Source organism: Rhinolophus sinicus, linkage group LG14 (genome assembly GCF_036562045.2).
Source record: "Rhinolophus sinicus isolate RSC01 linkage group LG14, ASM3656204v1, whole genome shotgun sequence".
Lineage (NCBI taxonomy): Eukaryota > Metazoa > Chordata > Mammalia > Chiroptera > Rhinolophidae > Rhinolophus > Rhinolophus sinicus.
The window spans coordinates 5,811,785-5,834,139 of NC_133763.1; the positions used below are offsets into that span (position 1 = coordinate 5,811,785).

Genomic DNA, 22,355 nt, shown 5'->3' on the forward strand with positions numbered 1-22,355 from the left:
CTTTTTCAATACAATCATATTCACATCTCCACTGATGGTTCCCAAGTATATGCCTATAGCCCTTAACGTCTTCTCAAATCTATGGGCATATTTCCAATTGTTGATTGACTTGATGTCTCCATCATATATTTTTCTTATCAATGGAATTCACTTATATTCCCCATAAATTCATTTTTCTATAGTCTTAAAAATAGTTTATGACATCAGCATTCGCCAAATCCCTATTCAGAAACCACTCTCTCTTGCATTACACTGCCATTATCATATTTCATCTAATTCTAAGATGCTGGTGATTATGACATATTTTATATTGCCCAAAAACCTACAATTAAACAATAAGGCAATGCTTTCTTCTTACTCAGGGTATTATTTTATACTTAATTCTTTTCACATTTAAATGGGCATTGATTTTTGTCCTCAATTCCTTTTGCACTTACATTAAAAGCTAAATATGAGGAAATAATTTGTTTAAGATACTTCTACTGAACTTTCAAAGTCATACTTTTCTGAACTAACTTTGGAATTGAGAATTGTTAATGTCTATATTTTGACACTCAGTTGAGTCCTGGAGTGATTGTGATGTAGTGTCCGTGGAAGAGCTAAGTAATTGGGGCTAAGTAATTGGCGCTGAGCTCTTAAACCAGCTCTTTCTTTTTTAAAATAATAAACTTGACTTTTTATGTTCACAGCAAAACTGAGTGGAAAGGACAGAGTTCTCATGTACTCCGTCCCAGCACACCTACACCCTCCCCCACTAGCGACATTCCCCAACACAGTGATACATTTGTCACCATCAGTGAATGTACGTGGGCACATCATCTCCCAAAGTTCAATGTTTTTGGCTCACCCTTGGTGTTGTACGTTCTGTGGAATTTGGCAAATGGAGTCACATGTACCCATCATTAATAGTGTCACACAGTGTGTTTTCACTGCCCTAAATGTGCTCTGTGTTCTGCCTATTCATCCTTCTCTGTCCCCTAACTCCTAGCATTCACTGGTCTTTTTACCATCTCCATAGTTTTGGCTTTTCCTAAATGTCATATAGTTGGAATCCAGTATGTAGCCTTTACAGATTGGATTCTTTCCATTAATAATATGCATTTTAGTTTCCTTTATGTCTTTCCATGGCTTGATAGCTCATTTCTGTTTAGTTGAATAATATCCCATTGTCTGGATAGGCCACCATTTCTCTATCCATTCACCCATGGGAGGCACATCTTGGTTGCTTCCAAATTTTGGCAATTATGAATAAAGCTGTTATAAACATATGTGTGCTGATTTCTGTGGACCTATAAACGGTGAACTCATTTGGGTAAATGCCAAGGAGTGTCATTGCTGGACAGTTTAAGTGTATTTTTAGTTTTGTAAGTCTGTCAAATTGGCTTCCAAAGTGGCTGTACCATTTTGCATTCCCACCGGCAATAAACAAGAGTTCCTGTTGCTCCACGTCCTCACCAGCATTTGGTGTTGTCGTGTTTTGTGTTTTGGCCATTCTAATAGATGTGTAGTGGGATTTCATTACTATTTCCTGATGATATCTGACGCACAACATCTTTTCATATGCTTATTTGCTATCTTTATATTTTTGTTGAGGTGTCTATTCAGGGCTTTGCCCATTTTTTATTCAGGTTCATTTACTTTTGTTAGTTTTAAGAGTGTTTTGCACATTTTGGACAACAGTGTTTTATCAGTTGCATGTTTTTCAACTATTTTCTTCTCGTCTGTGGCTTGCCATCCTATTCTATTGACTGTTTGTTTTCCATAGAGCAGACACTTCTAATTTTAATGAAGTTAAGTTTATCATTTTTTTCCATGGATCGTACTTTTGATGTAGTATTTAAAAAGTCATCACCATACTCAAGGTCACCTAGATTTTCTTCTGTTATGTTCTATATATTTTATCGTTTGCCTTTACATTAGGTTTATGATTTATATTGAGTGAACTCCTCTTTGTCTGTTTCTGATTTATAATAGAATGAGTTAGATTCCCTCTGCATCTTTCCTCTGAAAGAGATAGTAGAGAATTGGTATAATTTTGTCCTTAAATATTTGGTAGAATTCACCAGTGAACCATATGGGCCTGGTGCTTTCTGTTTAGAGTATTATTAATGGTTGATTCAATTTCTTTTGTAGATATATGCCTATTCAGATTGTCTACTTTTCCTTGTGTGAGGTCCGGCAGATTGTGACTTTCAGGGAATTGGTCCATTTCCTCCTGGTTATCAAATGCGTGGGCACAGAATTATTCATAGTATTCCTTTGTTATGTTTTTAATGGCCGTAGACTCTCTACTGATATCCCCTTTCATTTCTTATTAGTAATTTGTGTCCTCTATCTTTTTTTTTTTTTTTTCTTAGTTAGTCTGGCTACAAAATTATTGATTTTATCTGTCTTTTCAAAGAACCAGCTTTTGGCTTCCTTGATTTTTTTTTCTTTTGATTTCCTATTTTCAATGTCATTGATTTCTGCTCTCATCTTACTATTCCTTTTGTCGGATTACTTTGCATTTAATTTGAGCTTTTGTTCTACTTTCTCTATGGAGAAGCTTAGATTATTTATTTTAGATCTTTCTTCTTTTCTAATATATGCATTCAATGCTATGATTTTCTCTTTAAACACTTCTTTGCTGCATCCCACACATCTTGAAACTCATATTTTTGTTTTCATTTACTTCAAAATATTTACTAATTTTTCCTGAGATTTTTCCTTTGCTCCATGTGGCATTTAGAAGTGTATTATTTGATGTTCAAGTGTTTGGGAAATTTCCAGTTACCTTTCTCTTATTGATTTCTAGTTTTTTTCCATTGTGGTATGAGAGCAGACATTATATGATTTCTATTCCTTTAAACTTGGTAAGGTGTGTTTTATGACCCAAAATGTGGTCTATATTGGTGAATGTTCCATGTGAGCTTGTAAAGTATGTGTCACCTACTGTTGGATAAAGTCGTCTATCGATGTCCGTTACATGCAGTTGATTGATGTCCTGTTGAGTTTTTAAACCAGCTTTTCAGCTACCAGCTGAAGTTCAGGAATGCTGCTAAACACTGCTGATTCACTAAGCTACCAGGCAACCATTTGATTCCTGGGGATTTCAGTACATGAGTACTTGGGTCTCTCTGATTTCCTTCCAAGCCTCTGACACCTGTTCATGGCCATGTTTTGGTGTTGGTGGTTTTTATAATTGAGCATGATCAGGCATTGAAAACCATCAGACAGCAGTGCCCAGATGTGGAAACGGCAAAGGAGATGATGGGGTATCCTTTCCGGTGCAGTGTTTATCTAGAGGGCTCTCTGTTCTATACATGATCTGATCCTACAGAGGTGTGCACATGTGTCTGTCTTTCTGTAACTTAAGCTCTTACACAACTCTACTGAGGTGGATGTCAGGTAGTTATAAACTAATATACAGCAAGTGATTTTTATGCATAGAAGTAAAAATGCAATTTGTCTGATGGAGATAAAATTTCTGTCTAGTTGAAAAGATGAGCCCACTCATTGTATGTTATTGCTTTATAAGAGATGAACCAATTTTGTATCTATTAGCAAATTCATTTCAGCCTTCCAGATAGCTTACATATATGTTTCTTCTTGAAATTCTCCTTTGAACTGGCTTTAGCATCTTAATGGGTTCTTCATTAATTCACGAATTTGATACATCTTAGACATGTTTATTTTAAAGTTCATGCTAGTCTTGATATGATATTACCATTTTGAAAGTTATACTTTCACATAATTAAGTCATGACAGCCACCTGTGCCTCAGTGATTATAAGACACTATAAATCCATTGTAAGATTTCAGAAATTTTAAAATGTAAAGTTGTGCATCTTAGAATTGGTGAAATATACTAATCACTAAGTCATATTAAATCTATCTCCAAATATCTCTTAAATACATCTTTCTCCTTTAGTTCCCACTACCTTTGTCTGAGTTTCTTTACGTCCTATTTGCATAGTATCTATGCCTTTCTCTTTACCTTCCATTCTCTCCAGTGCGTCCTTTGCAGAGCTGCCTGAGGAATGATGCTCCCCCAACTGTTTATGTTACAGGGCTGAATCAAACTCTGAGGTAATTGTCCTTCTTTGTATTGTAAATTGGGCTCTTCACAATTTGAATCCTGCATATCTTACTTTCAACTTCAAAATTTCCTTAACTGGTCTCCGATTTTCAAACCTCCTTAGAGGTCATTCACGTATAGTATTACTTTCTGGTTAGAGATTTTTCAAGACTCTGCAAGCTTACTGTTTCATCATGCTCAGCAGATTACATACCTTTCGGTACATCTATTTGATTTGTATTTATAAAGATAACATTTTCTCATAGAAGCTTATGAATGGCTGTCTTAAACACATCTAAAGAGTGTAACAAATTCCAGATCATTTACTCAGTACATGTTGAGCCTTAATTAAATTTCACATTCACATTCAAAGACAGTAATCATATACATATATTCTGAAAATGATTCCAAAATCCATTATAGTAATAACTGGATCTGCTTTTTCTCATTCTATTTTATACAGCCAGGATATAAATTAGGAACACTAAAAGGAGTTTTAATGAACCACAGTGATGAAAATAAATTGAATTAATACTTAGCATTTTAATTTTTTTTTTTAGCCTAAATTTGGATATATAGAAATATAGATATAGAGATATAAGTATGTATGTATTTAAAGGTTAGTGTATAAACAAAACATTAATTTTTGACAGCTTGTAGTGTGTTGACAAAGAATGTTTTTCACGTCCTCATTGATTAAGAAACAGATTTTCAAATGAAATAAATATTTTTATATAAAAACATTTTATTGTAGATAGCTGAGAAACAAATTGCAGAGAAGCTTTATTTGTAGATAATTTATTATTTATATTTTTAAAAGTTGCATTAGGAAAAAGTTATATGAACAAATGTCTTTATTTACACACTTTTGTTTCCTAGCCCCCGAGTCACTAAATTATTGGAATGAAAATACAGAGTTTAGAAAAAGTGGTCATTACTTTTTCATAGGAATATGAAGAGGTGTTTTATTTGTATCCTGTAAGACACGTTTTACATCAGGAATTCACCTGGCAGATTTGGCATTTTTTGAGCAATCCATATAGACAGGAGGGCCTGTTTATACATATTTACTCACCTAAACTTTTGTTCTAGTTAAGCCAGTCCATGGATATATTATACTCTTTCTATCTCTTATTTTTCTTATGTTATATATGTAAGACTGATCGGTTACATTCATTATAGGTTTTAAATTACTTGTTATAGTATTAAAAATCACATTTTCTGTACTTTCTATAGCTGACTCATTCTGCTCTTAAAACACTATACCCTCAGGAGAACAAAAACAACAGCAAACAAACAAACGAACAAACATCCATCAACACCTAAGTTGTGCATTTAAAGTTTCTTTTAACCTTAAAACCATTTCTTTCAGGTGTCACTATCTCAGGCAGTTATGAATTCCTGTTCAGTCTTTTATTGATTCTTATCTTCCATCTTCTCCTTCCCATCTGGGAGCTATTGAAATTTTTAGTGAGTTTAAATATCATCTTGGCCAAAGGAAGAAAAGCCTGGTTCTTATGCATGTATTTTGGGGTTAATCTGAGCTAGTCTGACCCCTAAAATTCCCTCACTGGTATCCACTACAACCTGACTGGTGCCATCTGGTCATTTGGCTACCAGGTTGGCACACACTGTGGAGTCCACAGTCTCAAGGAAGAAGGCCCCATGGTTTTCCTACCTTCTCTTCTAAAACGTTATCTCACTACATGGCATGCCCTCTTCAAATTTAACCATCCTAGGGGCCATTTTTTTCCCCCTGTGATAACATTCCTAATCTCTCCTCCTTGATAAGTGTCTTCTCATAGGAATTTTAGATTGAGCACTGTTATGGATTGAATTGTGTCCCACCCCCTCCCCCCAAATTTATACATGGAAGTCCCAAAGCTCAGTATCCTCGGAATGTGACTGTATTTGGAGAACGGTTCTTTGCAGAGGAAATTAAGGCAGAATAAGTTTATTACAGGGGCCCTAATTCACTGTGATAGGTCTCCTCACACGAAGCAGAGATTAGGACAGAAATAGGCCCCAAGGAAAGACCGTGTAAAGAAGAGGGAGAAGATGGGCATCTACAAGCCAAGGACAGAGACCTCAGAAGGAAGCAACTCTACCGACATCTTGATCTCAGACTTAGCCTCTGGAACTGTGAGAAGCACAAAACTAATTAGGCTGGTTATGCTGCTTCTTTAGAGCTGAGCGCAAATATTATTTCTTCTAAGAATGTTTTTCTAACATCCCACGTGATTTATGTGCTTATCTTTCTTGCTATGCTGTTATTTCACAATGGGCTTCATTCATACCTCCATCATATTAATATTAATCTCACTGGACTGAAATTGATAATTCACTCCATTCTATTCATCTTTACCAAAATATCTTTGATGGATGTATCTATGTTTTATTCAACTTTTCATGCTCAATAATTTATATCTGCATTTACCTAATGGAAATAATCAATAAATATTGTTTCTCTAATGAAAGAATATATTTTGGGGCATGCAAGGGACGTCGTGTTGGGGAAATTGTGAAATCTTTAAAATACGTAGAACGATTACAGGCTACTTTTGTTGTCCCTTGAAGCTATTTTATTATAGCTTATTTTAGGGTATTTTATTACCAAGGGTATTCTATTCTACCCTTGAAGCTGTTTTATTCTATGGGATTCTTTTCCTGTCATTATTTTTACCTTGTCTATTTTGCAATGTTTAGAGCTAGAACTTAACTTGCATAGTGCTGATGTTTATGCAAACAATTCCTGTTCATAAAGATGCTGGTGAATTTTCTATAGTAACAATGCAGATTCCATCCTCTCTGACCCACAGAATAATTCCAAACACTACAGTTTATGCCCTTTGATATAAAACAGTTGTGTATCTGTTTGTAAATTAATTTCAGTTTTCCTGATTTTTTTTTTTTTTTGTGTGTGTGTGTGTCTTTGGATTTGTTCTGCACTTGCTTTAACATGTTCACATTAAATTCACTCACATATTAATGAGTTAAATTTTGACATATATTTACTTTATATTTGTATGAGTCGTATATTTGCCTTTTAAAATAATTCTTTAACAATAATTCATACAGAATTCATCTGTATGAAATATTGTAGGTTCATCCAATTGAATCTTAAATAGAAATTTACTTTCCATTTGCCAATTTTCTAGTTTTTAAAAATGTAAAAAACAATGAACTTGTACTTTTTAACTAATCAATAAGAGATGATCTGCTATTATATTAAGATTGTCCTTCCTTCCTTCCTTGTTTTTGTTTTTCTTCTGTATTTTGAATTATGTTAACTTTATTGAAAGAGACATTAGACTGATTTGTATTATCTGGTCATCATCGGGCCACTAACAGTTTCTTTGTTTACTTTTATTCTTTATTGTTTTATTTATATATGAATCAAGTCATTTGAATGAGGCATTTTCTTTAATGCATTATTCCTGTCATGCTGTTAGTGTACTGTTGTCCTGAAATCTACTCGTTTTAGAGTAGTTTAATATAATTTTATTCTGTTTTGATTAGAATACATTTGGCCTAATTAGGAATGTGAAATCAGAATGGATGATGGCAACACTCACCCTTTACTTCAAAGGATCTTTCCGTCATTTCCAGAAGGTCAAAGACATAAACTACAAGTCATTAGCCTGGGGGTGGGAGTGATCTCTCGGCCATATTGGAAATTGGCAGCCCTTTCTGCCTTTTGTTCTTAAAGAGTTTGAGTATTAAACTAATTGTTAAATATACCAAGTGGACTGACAATAAAATAACAGGCTCTACTGGCCTATATTGAATAGAAAAGGCTATTGATTTCACCAGAGATCGCTTTTCAGTTAATATTTACAAGCAATCTTTATTTCAGTAACTTGTGACATACCACAGAGCAATCTCAAAAGTATAGATGCTCTGAACCTCTTTTGTTTCCTGTTACACAAAAATGGTTTTAATGGTATCTCTAGCAATTATATAAAATAATAATCCTAGGAGAATAAAAACACTCCACATGTTTTATTTATGATGAGTAATAGTCCTGTTATTGGGGGCATATAATTAGCTGCATGAATCAACAATATTTCTACATATTAATATTTTAATGAACCAACCTTCGTTTTTAAAAAAGTAATATTTTGTTAAAAAAAAATTTTTTTTCTCCAATATATTATTTTTCTCAATGTTTAAATGCTGAAACTCCTTGTCACCTTGCTTTCATGGGGCAAATATCTCTGGTTTGATTTAAAATTCTGTTCTCGGAATTTATTGAGTAATACTCTGTATTCAGTTGAATACCTGTGGTAGGCACTTCATAAAACAAAAAGATGCATGAACACTCCTCTGGAGTGTGAATATTATGAGTGGATTATTCTGATATAGATTTAATGATTGAAAATGGAAGTCAGTATGTTATATAAAAAGTTAACTTTGGAGGATTGTAGGGGACATAGTTATCATAAAATGTATAATTCAAAGAGATGGAAGTAAAGAAAATGGAGATTTTTAGTAACATATACCACATAATGAAAAAAGAAGTATTTCGGTAATAAATAATTTTGGAAGCATCTCTTCATACATTCTGCAGCCATTAAAAATACATCCTTCTTGGTGCTATCTTTATATCTTGAAGTGTTTCACATCTTGCCATTATCACTCTATGTATGTGTATGATTTAAAGTCAGAATATCATTTAAATCGTTCTCTGCCATTTCCCTGCAACGTGACTGAAGCAAGTTGAATCTCTCTGAATCTTGGTTTTCACACAGGATTATTGTGAGGGCTAAATGAATGAACATGTAAAAACAGTTCCTGACACGTAACCAATGCGAAGTCATGTTTAGTCCCACCTTTCTTATTCAAAGTACTCTTGGTTACCCTTCCAGAAAAATCTGCCATGCCTCTTCTCTTCTCGTTTTTGGTTCTCTTCAATATTCTTTTTATGTCACTAGCTCCTTTTCTTTTGAAGTTCCTTTACTTGTTATTTTTCTATTATTGACTCTGTGTATTTGACCTATAAATGCAAACTCTAGATCATCTCAAATATGGTCATTACTTGTCTCACTACCAAATAACAGTAGATTTACAAATTATTCCCCAATAGATTGTTTCAAGCCTTACCTCTTTTGAGGTCCAGCCAAGCATTTCTGAGTGCCTACAGAGCATCTCCATTTTTTTACCACTGCTTAAAACATTCTGAATTGTATCTTAGTTTTTCTACCCATTTATGCAATGTATTCACTCAACAACTGTATTTTGCCAACCCTGCAGTGAACCAAATGCTGCTTTAGACTCTGGACACATAGCAGTTATTCTTCCAATTAATCTCCCATACTGATATAATAGCTATTGTTTTAAAATTCAGAATTAATTTTGTTGCCTAACTAATTAAATGTCTCCCATATCTTCACAGTGCCCACAAGTTAAGATCTGAATTTCTTGAGGCATATGGAGACTTTCCTAACGTACAGCCAGTCTTCCCGAAAGACCTCGATAGCTCATCCTCAGATCTCCAGGTTTCCTTCCCAAATCTCCAGGTATTCTGTCCTCGGGTCTCAAACTTTACCACACATACCCTATTTTCCAGGGACATTGTTTTTTTCTGCTTAGACTTCTTGGTATTTTATGGTGTTTCTTATATTTAAAATATCTGAGATTCCATCCTTTTACTGGAAAATACCTCTTTGGTCTTCAGATTTTGCTAGTTCTTTTAAGTGTTCTCTGACTTGCACTTTTTACTAAGTGTGATTATTTATTTTAGATATGTGTTCCCAGAATACTTTAGGCTAAACTCTCATAGGAGATTGCCTCCCTTGTAAAACTTAACAGCACTGAGCAACAGATCTGAGCCCACGCTCCCTGCTGGCAGCCACCTCCCAAGGAGAAACAGGAGCTGAAGGCACAGAAGTTTTATTTAAAAAAAAAAAAAAAAATCACCAATTAATTAGGATATTTCTCCTGTCCAGGGAATGTGTTATCCTAATGGGTGTTTCTCCACTTGGAAATAGGAATGGCGGATGAATAAATATTTGCCCCTTTCTCCCAACGCTTGCTCAGTTGTCGGTATCTATAGAAAAAAAAAAAGGAGATGTTTAGTAGGCACTCAGAAATGCTTGCCTGAACCTCAAAAGAGATAGGACTTGAAGCAGTCTATTGGGGACTAATTTGTAAGTCAACTATTATTTGGTTGTTAGGCAAGTGATGACCATATTTGTGATGATCTAGAGATAGCATTTATAGGTCAAGTACTAAGAGTCAATAATAGGAAAACAACAAGTAAGAGAACTTCAGAGTAAAAGGAGCTAGTCAAAGAAAGACAAAATGAACATCTAAGAGAACCAAAAGATTGTAGCATCTTAGAAGCTAGGGATTTCAAAAGGAGACATGGTCCGTAGCATTGAATGCTTGGTACATGACAGAGCATTTTGAGGATCAGAAAACCTGGGCTTGATAATAGCAGGAATTACTGGGGAAAAGGAAAGTGGCATCCTAAGAGAAAGAAGGAAAAACATACTCTAGCAATGAGAGGCAACAGGAAAAGGCATGGAGGTGGGAGGAGAGCAGATACACAATATTAATTTTGGAACGGAATAGGAAGGCCAGAAAGATGTCAGAGCAGGTGAAGAGATGAAAGTGGTTGGGGTGGGAGGAGGAGGGACTTGGGAAGCTCACGCTGGTAGTTGTGTTTATTTTTGATGCAGCAGGAAGTGGGTCATCTGCTAAGTGGAAAGGGCGTCAGGATGAGAGGCGAGCTTGGGGAAAGTCTTGCAACAGCTGTGGTAGAAACTGAACGGGATGTGGTAGAGAAGGGAGTGGATCAGACTTTGGGGGTGATGATTGTCAGGGAGACTACAGGGCTTCGATGTTTCCCTACGTCATTTGAAAGATGATCCAAAGTACAGAAGTGCCACTGTCACCAACTATTGTGCATACTGTTTTGTTTTGTTGTTTTTTAATCTATCTTTATCTTCTAATAAAAAACAAAACAAAAGCCTTTATTTCGGAATTGCCACAACCTTTGCCCCTGAAAATCTCTATGCTCTGCAGAATTATGGAAGGCTTTAGTCAAACATCTGCTTTTTATTTATCTTTGCTTATTTAAGTCCCACTTTATTATTTTATAAACAGTAGCACAGATAACAAAATTATGGATGGTTATTTTTGTTGGAGGAGAGTTTTAAACAGTGCTCAGCAAGAATAAAAAATTTTCACTGTCAAGAAAAGTTTCAGATTCTCCTCTTTTGAGAAAAGACTGGTTAATTTTCATTTACTTGTGCAGAAAACATGTTTTCTCTCATTTTTGCTTATAAATGATGGTGACAGAAGGTTGCCCAAGGTTTCCTAAGCATTTGGTGGTGCAGATTTGAGGGCAGCACAGTGAGGCGAACACTCCTTGCTGAAACATGGAAGGGTACTTAATGGGTGATGTTTAAAGGCTGAGAAGGATAGACTGGCGTTTCCAGATAAAAGCAATTATACTACTCTTTTAGGGTTTTCAACATACATATTTGGGGTTGTCAAAAAACAAAATTCAACTGAATAATTTAAAAGACTGTATGGGCTTTATTCAACTATTGATTCATGCATGAATCAGGAAGCATCCAATCTAGCAGCTAGAAAGGCGCTCTGGGGAGCTGTATGAAATGGAAGACTTGTATAGGCAGAAGGAAGCAGGAGCAAGGAAGTTATACTGGAGGAAAAAAGCAGATTGGTTATGGCCAAGCCACTCTCCTCTAGGGGAGCTATCACACAGATGCAGTGGTCTGGCGATTCCTGATTGGTGTAAGACGCCATTTCTGGGAGAGCCAAAACTGATTCAGTCTTGGTTTGAAGATGTGGGATTTAGCATACGTGACTCCATTTTGGGCACGTTGCCTTGTTTCTAACAGAGGATGTTGTTTTCTCTGTCCTTATAGTTCCTGGTCATCGACTGCATCCCTCCTCCTTTCAAGGAGTGGAACACATTATCTGATGGATGAGCTTGGGCGAGGAATTAGCATGTATGGCTCTTCGCTTCCACTTTGGTTCCAGCAGCTCACCCGTATGGTAAGTTTTTACAAGTGAGACCATCACATTATCTGGTAGTTATCCTCTGACTGGGACTAAGGGAACACCTCAATGTAATTTTGAGGTTCAAGATTAAAAAGACCATTGTTGCTGCACACTGAAAATATATCCTCAAAGGTAGCATTTTGCAAGTAGTAAAGGTGGAATTTTGCAGTCGTCTACTGATATGTTTGTTTCTCTTGATGAACTCAAAACTCAAGTGGGAGAGATTTGTTGTCAGTTGAGGTCTGAGAAGATCAATTAACATCCTTCACCAGACAATGTCCTGATGATAAAGCAGACGGTTGATGTTTATGGAGTAATTACAATGATGTCCACACTGTGATTTCCCAGCACTTTGCTCATATCTGTACTGTGTCATTGATCTCATTGTCAAAATGGTAATTAATTAGTTTATTATCTGTCTGTATGCCCAGTCCCTAGTTCAGCGAGTGGTACCTAATAGGTACTCAACAATTATTTGTGGAATAAATAAATGAATGCAATTCAAAATATCCTTAAGGATATTTTCTATAACTTTAATTTAAAAGTAACAAGATATGAAGCCCGATATCTGACTAAAAATTATAGCACTGAGCATTGGGAGTCCTTCTAAAATATTTATCATATGACGAAGGACACACCATCTCCTATTTTCAGACCGATTTGTTGTTTTACAAGTATTAGGTGTGAGTTTGAATTTTAAAAGGGTGATTTTAATTAGATATAGTGATCATGATGTCGCAGAGAGAGAAAATCTTGCTATTCATTCCCAAATGGAAAAAAGAAATAATGACATGAAAATCAGAGGCAGCAAAATGCAGACCGACTAAAATTATTGCTAGTATTGTTAGTATTATTATTTTTGCAAATAAATACTATCCCCAGATGTAATTAGATTTTTTTTTGACAGTTTAGGATTTTATTCCGACTTAGATCTAAAGATTAACTATGGAAATTATGGATAAAATGAAATTGGAAGTAAAAGTACAGAAACCTCTAATGATGTAAGAGACAAATTGATACAAAGCATTATGTCCCTTTCAAAGAACTAGCTGGTTTTCCAATGAAAGCTGCACACACATATGCTCATAGTGTTTTGCATGGTCAGAACCTGCATTTTTACAAAGGAACCTGGGTGCCACATATGAGTAGTTAGGAAGAGAAAACTCAATGTGGAATTAGGGTAATGAGACTGGAAAGGATTTTTCACATTATTCAAATATGAATGAAGTCATAAGTTCCTACAAGTCCCTTTTGAGGCCAATGTGTATGTTAGACAGTTTCTGATTAGTTAATATTACATTTCAGGGTACACAGTTCTGAGGTACCTAAAGTACACTCTTTCCTAACACCAGTGTGGGGAATGAGGGGGTTATGATCAGTACGCCCAAGACTTATTGAACACATAAAGTCTCATTGTAAATATATTTTTTCAATGCAAAAATGTGTTATTTAACGTGTGATGACAAAACAAAATGGTTCAACTGAGCTTCTAAGTTCTCCCAAACAGATTTTTTTTTCCATCTTGGTAAAACTGTGTGAATATGATCAAGCATCCTTATACAGAAGAAAGTCAAATAATATTCTCCTAGACAATTGGCATAGTGGTGATTTTCCCCCAAACACTTCAAGTGGCTGTTACAATTCATATAGTCAGATTCCAGTGAAAGACTGGCCATTTTAAAACCAATCTGAAAGGTTAATAATTGGATGAATTACTCATAAAATATAAAATTACATGGTAAAATAGATGGGGTAAAGTGACATAGTCAGAAGGTCTATGTTTACTTGGTACACTCATGGCAAATTCATGCTTTTAGTGTTTATGACAATACGTGTCCAACCTTCTGCTAAGCAGTGCTGTCAGAGGTGGTAGGAACATATTGATAAAATGAATTTTTGCAAGCCTCTTCAGGCAGCTGGATTTGGAAAGAGATTTAAGGTTTTGAAGAAGTACCATCATCCAATCCTAACCAGTGTTACATTCCATTTTGTGGCAAGACAGACATTTTCATAGTACATTTTGTTTCTGACAATGAAAGCTTTAAATATTCCTTTTTCTTAGACATTTCATTTTTTGCTGGAAATGGACTCAATCGTCCAAGGTTTTAAAAAAATGTATATGTCAAAGCTTCAGAAATTCCAAACTATTATTCTTCAAATTTGTAATTATGTAAAACGTAGTTGAAATCTGGCACGAGTGTATCTTTTAATAATGTAGTTTCACAAAAATCAAATTCCTTTCTTTACAGAGTCATTTATGGGGTTCATGTTAAATCATAGAAAAATAATGTTTTAATATGTAATCCTGGTGAAAAGCGCAACATATTTTCTGCACTGACATAAGTTAAATAACAAAAATATCTAACTTGCTTTGAAGTGCTTTCCTTGTAGAAATCTTCCCAATTACAGAAGTTTGTAAAAATTCATAAAACGTTAAGGTCTGATTCCTTGCAGGTATGTTCTACCATTGTTAGAGATGTAAATCTTCTACAACTCAGGAATGTCTTTCTCAAGGACCTGGGAACCATCCTTTTTAAACGTAACCATCAAGAAAGAGAGGACTTTCAGGAAAAAAAAAAAAATCCGGTAACGGAAAACACCAAATATTAAAGCACTCACCACAAGTTAAAAAAAAAAAAAAAAATTAAGGAAGGAAAGACAGTGAGAGAGAGAGAAAGAAAAGAAAGACCCTTGTCTTCTAGTCTTCATGGGAGTGTGGAAGCCTAACTTCCTTGAGGGCAATTACCAAACATTGACACACCTGCATATCCACCCACCTTTTGTTTCAGGGAAGAAAAATAAGAACAACTCAGGATTGAAGAAATACCACCCAAACGATGCCTGCATTCAAAGGTAAGAATGACGCTTGCGTCTCGGGAAATGGTGGGGTAGGGCATGACGTATTTGTTTATGAATGATGCTTTATTTCCACCGTGTGGCCTATGCGAGGAGGTCAGTTTACTCGTGTGCTATGGGAATTGAGAAACTAAAAAGTACTCCTGCATCTTTTACTCAAGCTAGCATTATTTCTTTTTATCCTTTTATTCATACTGACTCAATGGATTCCAAAGTTTAGGTGGGCAATTATTATATTATGCATTTGGAATACAAAGGAAATAACCTGTAGAAAATAAAAACCTTCCGTACGTCCTTGTATTCCTGAGCCATCATGGCAACTTTTAGAATCAACTTTTAGAAATTTGGGTTGCAGCTATATTTACCTGTGAGCACAAAAATATGTGTTTCAATGCCCATGGCGGAATTCTCAATCTTGTAAATGTAAAAGAATTAATAGAGGAGCGTTCACTTAAAATATGATAAATTCATATAGTAGAATACTAAGCAGGCATCAGAAATAACGATGTATAATGTATAGATTGTATGGTTTTATTTGCTGATACAGTAAGTGGCAAAGACAAAATACATGTGCGTGCATGCGTGTGTGTGTGTGTGTGATATGCACAGATGCATGAAGATACCTGGGAGATATACAAGGAAATGTTCACATTGTCACTTCCAGGAAGTGGTTTTCAGAGTCAAAGTGCCATTTCCTGTTGCATTGTTTGATTTTTTTAAAATCAGGTTTATCTATGTTAATCATGTTTATTAAATGCAGTTGTTTATAAAAAGTAAATCTTCTTGCCCATAAACCATCACATGCAGAGATGATAATTTCAGGAACAAGATATGCCACTTTGCAATTATAGCATCTTGTGACATATGGAGGAATATATTTCCTCTATAATTTTGATCAATAAAAGGCATCCCCTTTACTTGTTAGAGGCTTAAAAGAGACAGAGATCCTTTGGTATGCATGGCAAATGCATCTGTAGCAGGAAGAACAGCTTGCATAATTTAAACTGGGGCCTAGGACTGTCATCTTATATCATGGGACACTAGTTCATATCTGGGCCACCAATACATGTTTAGTGATACAACTGACAACGGCGTCTTGAATTTCAGAATTGAACAGCTAATACAGATATTCTATTGCCTGAAAGCACTGGAGTATAGTACTATTTACACAGAGACACGAGAAATTAATCATCTAGATACAGCCAGTTAAATATGCACACCTCTGATTACTGAATTTAAACATTCCATGTGGTTTAAGGCAATTAGCTTTGCACACTTGGGGGAAATGGGAAGTGTTGTGTCTCGGGAAGGGCAGTGTGGGCTTGTGAAAGAATCCATGACATATGAAGAGAGTTAACCTAAGTCGTATGCACTGAGCGTGAAATAGGAATTGCAGTGCTCAGAGCCACCCGTTAAGACCCTCTTATCTCCCGGCTGAAGGAAACAACTTTGCGTGTTGCCAGTGCTGGTGAGGCAGCCTCCTATGTTTATCACAAATGGGGGCTGGGAGGCTCGTTAAAAGGATTTTATACTCCTTTGGCTTCAGCACAAAACCAGCTGCAGAAATAACCACCCCCCCACACCACCATCACCAAACAAAATCTATTAAGCACCCACGTCCACATGGATTCTATCAGAGCCAGGATAATGGAAATCAACTCCAAATCCAGCCAACATAGGGGTAAATGAACCTTTTTTTATCCCGTATCCCTATTTTCAATAGAATAACCTGATTTTTCAGGGTTATGGGATATTGTTTGTTTCTACATTTCATTTCAGACATGGGAGCAGCTCTTAAACTGAGGAATTAGAAGGTAAACCATACGCAAAACCCCATTATTCACAAAGTTATTAAAATTGCAAAGTCATGAGACAATTGACCGTTCTGAGTCCCTTCTCTAGGTTTGCTCACTTGAGATTACATTTAGTGAAAGTCACAGGATGATGAAAATCATCTTTTCCTTTGTCTTACCCTTCACAGAGTCTTAATAGAAACACTTTATTCCTGGTGGCAAACTTGTGTCCTTTTGGCAGTACGTTTGGTTCAAGCTCATATTTATCTATCCTTCAAGTTTACAGTCCTCCTTTCCCAGGGCATTTTGGCCGGACACACCCTTCAGAAAGATAGAATCAAAGTCTAAATGTCTATTGCCCCTCTGAAATATGCTCCCAATGGGTTGACAACTAAGATTAAAATGAGGCCAGATAGATGCCTGCAGATGGAAGAGCTATTTATACGGAGTTCTCTTGACATCTGATGGCATCATAACCACTACCCTGAATCATGTACCCCAAGTATGATTCCAGATGCGACTCTGACTTATTCAGGAAATTCTGGAATATGGGGTACAAACTACCCTTGCACATTTTAAAAGCAATGGGAAAAAATGACACAGAAGAAAGCCTTCTTTTGATACACTTCATTATACCTGGGAATTATAACCCAGCACTCTGAATTATATAATTTACCTTTAGGGCTGTGCATAATCCTGGTAAAATATTCATTACATCACATAGGGTAACTGGATAGAAGTGAGTTTAAAAATGGGAGAGAGATTATTAAGGAAAGAATTCGGTGGGGTCCCTACTATATCCATTAACGAAAGACTAGGAGATAGCCCTGAAATTCCAGTAACCTTGATGAAGAATGAGAAATTATGATGATCACATCTTTGATCTTTTCTCCTGGCTTTTAGCATCTTCACTTGTCATTTGTCCTAAAATTAACCTAATCCTTAAAATTGTCTGTGTTTCACACAGAGAGAGGTTTGGTGAAAAACTTTGATCATTTCTACAGATATTCATGTATTTGATTCTTGCATCAGCATTTGCTCTAGCCTAAACCTAGACCTAAATGTCACTATTGGAACAAATAATTGCATGGCTGCTAGGAATGTGTTATTTACAGAAGAAAAGGATAGTCATAAGGCCTTTGGATCTAGCCTTTTTCTTCCTGTTAGGAACCAACTATGAGGACAACTGCTTATTTATTGAGGCAAGACGGAGAAAGACAAAAATGCTACCTAGAAAGATCTGTGGTGACAGGTCCCTAACTACTGCATTTCCCACCATTCTTCTTGGAAATGTTATCTTGATGTACATCATCTTCCCCATTCCCCAGCTCTTGTCAAGTTCATCGCGTCATTATTGTTTCCTCCTTCCTATCAGTTAGGTCTCAGTTTAAATGAACCATCTCAGAAATATATTCTCTGATTATTATAACCAAAGTAGTGATTACCCCCACCGATTTGTTTTTTTTTTCTGTAGCAGAAACATTTTGGTTTTTACTTCATGGCACGTTTTAGAATTTTTGTTATATATTTCTGGTTCCTTTAAACATATCACCCTGTAGTGTAATCCGGATGAGGGCAGGGGCCAGTGTGTTTTAATTACCTCTGATACCTGGCTCCAAGCCTGGGAGTCTCTGGCACGTGGCAGGTCCTGGATGGATACTTGTTACATGAATAGGAAAGAATAGGCATGCATAGGGCTATTGGTCGGTGCTTCAAAGTAACGCATGGACAACAGCTATTTAAATATTTTAACCCCTTGGAAAACCAGACATCAGGGTAATGAGAACTGAGTCTGATGCTTTTGTGAAGAAATTTCATTCTTACCCCATCGTGTTATTTTCTTGCAAATCTCCACTGTTGTTAAATCAGTGAGGTTCCCTGATGTTGATGTTATGTATTCTGATTTTCTTTCAGCATTTTTATGTGTATACATTATTTCCACTAACAAGGGAAGTCTGAGTCACTAGGCTTATTTTCACTTTTCATTTTCTTGTGTGCTAAACCAATGAGTACAATTTATTTCAGTAATATTGTTATGAAATTCCCTTTATTAATTTATATCCCTCTTATGAAACAGTATGACATCTTTCCATTAAAAATACAGTTGCTACATTGTAATAATGTGAAAACAGATCTAACATTGGGATTCTTAAAATGTGGTATATGGGAAAATTATTCAAGTAATACCAGGAAAAAGAACAACTTGTAATGAAAGAGCAGAAATAATGACATTTACCAGTTAGATTTCATTATTAGGTGTATTGGTTAGAAATTACATTTAGCTTCAGGTAAAGGAGACCCTAATATAGTAGCCTAATGAAATTGGGGTTGTATTTATCCCAACATAACAGAAAATTGTTTGCCTGGTGATATGAGGTTAGGGCTCATAGATGTTTGGGATGGGTTCTAGGATTCTCTTAGCCTTTTCTTTACGGTGAATTTGTCACAAGATGGCTATTGAAGCTCTGGTTGTCACTTCTGCATTTCAATCTGGAATAAAGGTAAAGGGATCACATTTTTTTTTTTTTTTTTTTGCAAAATTCTCAGGTAGCTTCTGCTTGTATCATATTGGCCAGAGCTGGATATCATAACTGTCCTTAGCTGCAAGGAAGGTTAAAAATATATGTTTTTGCTGGAAGTCCTGGGAAATCAGGGTTATCTTAATGATGAAGAGAGAAAAAATGGCTGCTAGTTGAAGAAGTCATGATTTTTCCAAAGTAGACAATTCCGCCCAGGAAAAATGCATACTTAAGATGATTGTGTATGTTTAATGGTCAAATTACTAGTGCCACCCTGAAACTTGGTGATGTGATATAACGTACATTTTGCATTGTACGCTTCAGGTCTGCTTCCTCCTACCTCCTATGTAAGCATCATGCATTGGAGAGAGAATGGAAAGGTTAAGACTTCCTCTTTATGAGATGAAGTGTGATGATAATGTCTTATGGAGGAAAAACCAGGTCAGAGCTTGCCACTTGTGTGCAACCTACACTGCAAGAGCAAGGAAGTATTTTTGCCAAAGCTAAGAACCAACACTCTGTAATTTCTTCTTCTTTTGCATGTAGGTATTCAGTTGTCCCAACAGTATTTGTTGAAAGTACTGTTCTTTTTCCATCATGTTATCTTGACATCCTTGTGGGAGATCAGTGTCCTTAGATGTATGAATTTATATCTGGTCTCTCAATTCTGTTCCATTGATTCATATTTCTATCCTTATGCCAGCATCACACAGTACTGATTACTGGAGGTTTTTCATAAGAATTGAAATCAGAAAGTAAGAGTCCTTAAACTTTTTTCTGCTTTTGCACGGTTGTTTTGACTATTCTGGGTCTCTTAAATTTCCATAAGAAACTTAGGAGTACTTTATCAAATTCTGCAGAAAAAGCAACTGGAATTTTGATAGGGATTGTGTTGAATCTGTATATCAATTCCGGGAGTCCTTCCGTCTTAGCAATATTAAGTCTTCCATTCTATAAACTTCTTCATTTATTTCAATGTTTTGTCCTTTTCAGTATGCAAGTCTTATATTTAATTTTATGCATTCGTTCGTAAGGATTTTCCTTTTTGTTGAGATTGTAAATTTTTTTTCTTATTTCCTTTATACATTTCTCATTGCTAATGTATAGAAATAGAACTACATTTTCTATATTGATCTTGTATCTTACAAATTTGCTGAACTTGTTTATTAACTGTGATAGTATTTATTTATTTATTTTTTGATTATTCAGGATTTTTTGTCTTATAAGATCATGTCATTTGCAAATAGAAAGAGTTTTTCTTGTTACTTTTCAATCTGGCCAACTTTTATTTATTTTGCTTAGCTAATTACTCTGGCTAGAACCTCCTGTACAATGATGAATAGAAATGATGAAAGTGACATCTTTGTTCCTAATCTTAGGGGAATTGTATTCACTCTTTCACCATTACGTACGGTGTGGTTACAGCTTTGTTTTGTTTTGTTTTGTTATGATAGATGCCCTTTAAAAGGTTGACATCATTTATGTCTATTCCTAGGTTGTTGATTTAAAAAAAATAATAATAAATCGGTGTTGGATTCTGTTTAATATTTTTCTGCATCTATTTTGATGATCTGATGATTTGGGTTTTATCCTTCTTCTATTAACATGGTATATGGATTGATTTTCATACACTAAATAAGCCTTGCATATCTAGAATAAATTCTACATGGTCATGGTGTACAATCCATTTTATATATTCCTAGATTCAATGTGATACTATTTTGTTGAGGATTTCTGCAGGTATATTCATAAGGAATATTAGTCTCCTGTTTATTTCAATGATTTTCTCAATATTACAGGGTAATATTGGCTTTATAGAATGAGTTGAGAAGTGTTCCCTCCTCTTTATTAATTTAAAGTATACGTGTGAATTATTTTTAAGTATATAGTAAAATTTGCCAGTAAAGCTATTTGGTCCTGTGCTTTTCATTGTTGAAATTTAATTAATTAACTAAATAAATTAATTGTTCGGATTACTATTCTATCTCTTTACTTGTTATAGGTCTATTCAGATTTTTTTTATTTCTTCTTGAGCCATTTTCAGTAGCTGTATTTTTGTAGGAATTTGTTGTGTCATCTAGATTATCTAATACATATATTGGCATACAATTACTCATAATGTTCCTTTGACATCTGTTTATTTCTGTAAGGTCAGTAGTAATGTCTCCACTTTCACTCCTCATTTTGCTAATTTGAATCTTTTTTTTTTTTTTTTCTTGATCGTTTTTGTAGAAATTTGAATTAGAGATACTAGAGTAGGGTTTAAAACCTCTCCCTCAATACACAGGAAAGCAAAAGAAACTCATAAGATGGTTAAGATGAGTGATATGGAAAAAAAAAAAGAAAGAAAGAAAATACAGAAACTGTGTAATTAATTACTTGGTTTTCAAAAACATAAAGTTACATAAAAAGCACTGATCTTAAATGTGGAAAATTTATCTGAGATAAAGAATAAATGAAACTACAAATTTAAAACGATTACCTCTATTAGGCAGAATCAATGAAAAACAGCACCAAAATGTATCAATACATATTTATTGTGTTTCTACCATGGGACAAGTACTTACCTTATATATCAAAAATAAGTCAATCTGTATCTCACTTATTCTTCACAGTAATACCATAAAGTAGTATTAATTTTTGTTCCTACTTGACTGATTAAAAAATGGATTGCCTGTGAAATCTGAAAAGTCAACTCATAGAAACAGACTGTACAATGGGTGTTTCCAGGGGCTGGGAAGTGAGGGAAATGGCGAGATGTTGGTAAAAGGGTACAGATTTCCAGTTAGGAGATTAATAAGTTTGGGGAATCCAATAAACAGCATGATAACTACAGTGAAAAGCAAAAAGGAAAATAGAAGTTCAGAGAGATTAAAGGAACTTTACCATGGTCAGAAAGCTAGTACTACGGCATGCGGGGTTTTAATCCGAAGATGTGTTCTCCATTGCTCTTGCTCCACCAAATACAGCCTTCCCTTGTGATTCTTATCTGCCCTTTGTTGTGTCTTACGCACAGCATTCGACAGGCAGACCTCAGAGATGGTGCAGGTTCGCTTCCAGACCACCATGCAAATAGCACAATAAGCAAGTAGCACAA

At 35.3% G+C, this 22,355-nt stretch overlaps 1 long non-coding RNA gene across 1 annotated transcript in view; it reads left to right on the forward strand.

Annotated features, from left to right (window-relative positions):
• The window catches only part of LOC109444085 (uncharacterized), an 816,445-nt gene that overhangs the window by 379,492 nt on the left and 414,598 nt on the right, over positions 1-22,355 (forward strand). Inside the window, exons 7-8 of the long non-coding RNA XR_002136786.2 lie at positions 11,955-12,084; positions 14,880-14,943. This is a non-coding gene — a long non-coding RNA (uncharacterized LOC109444085). The remainder of the gene's footprint in view (positions 1-11,954; positions 12,085-14,879; positions 14,944-22,355) is intronic.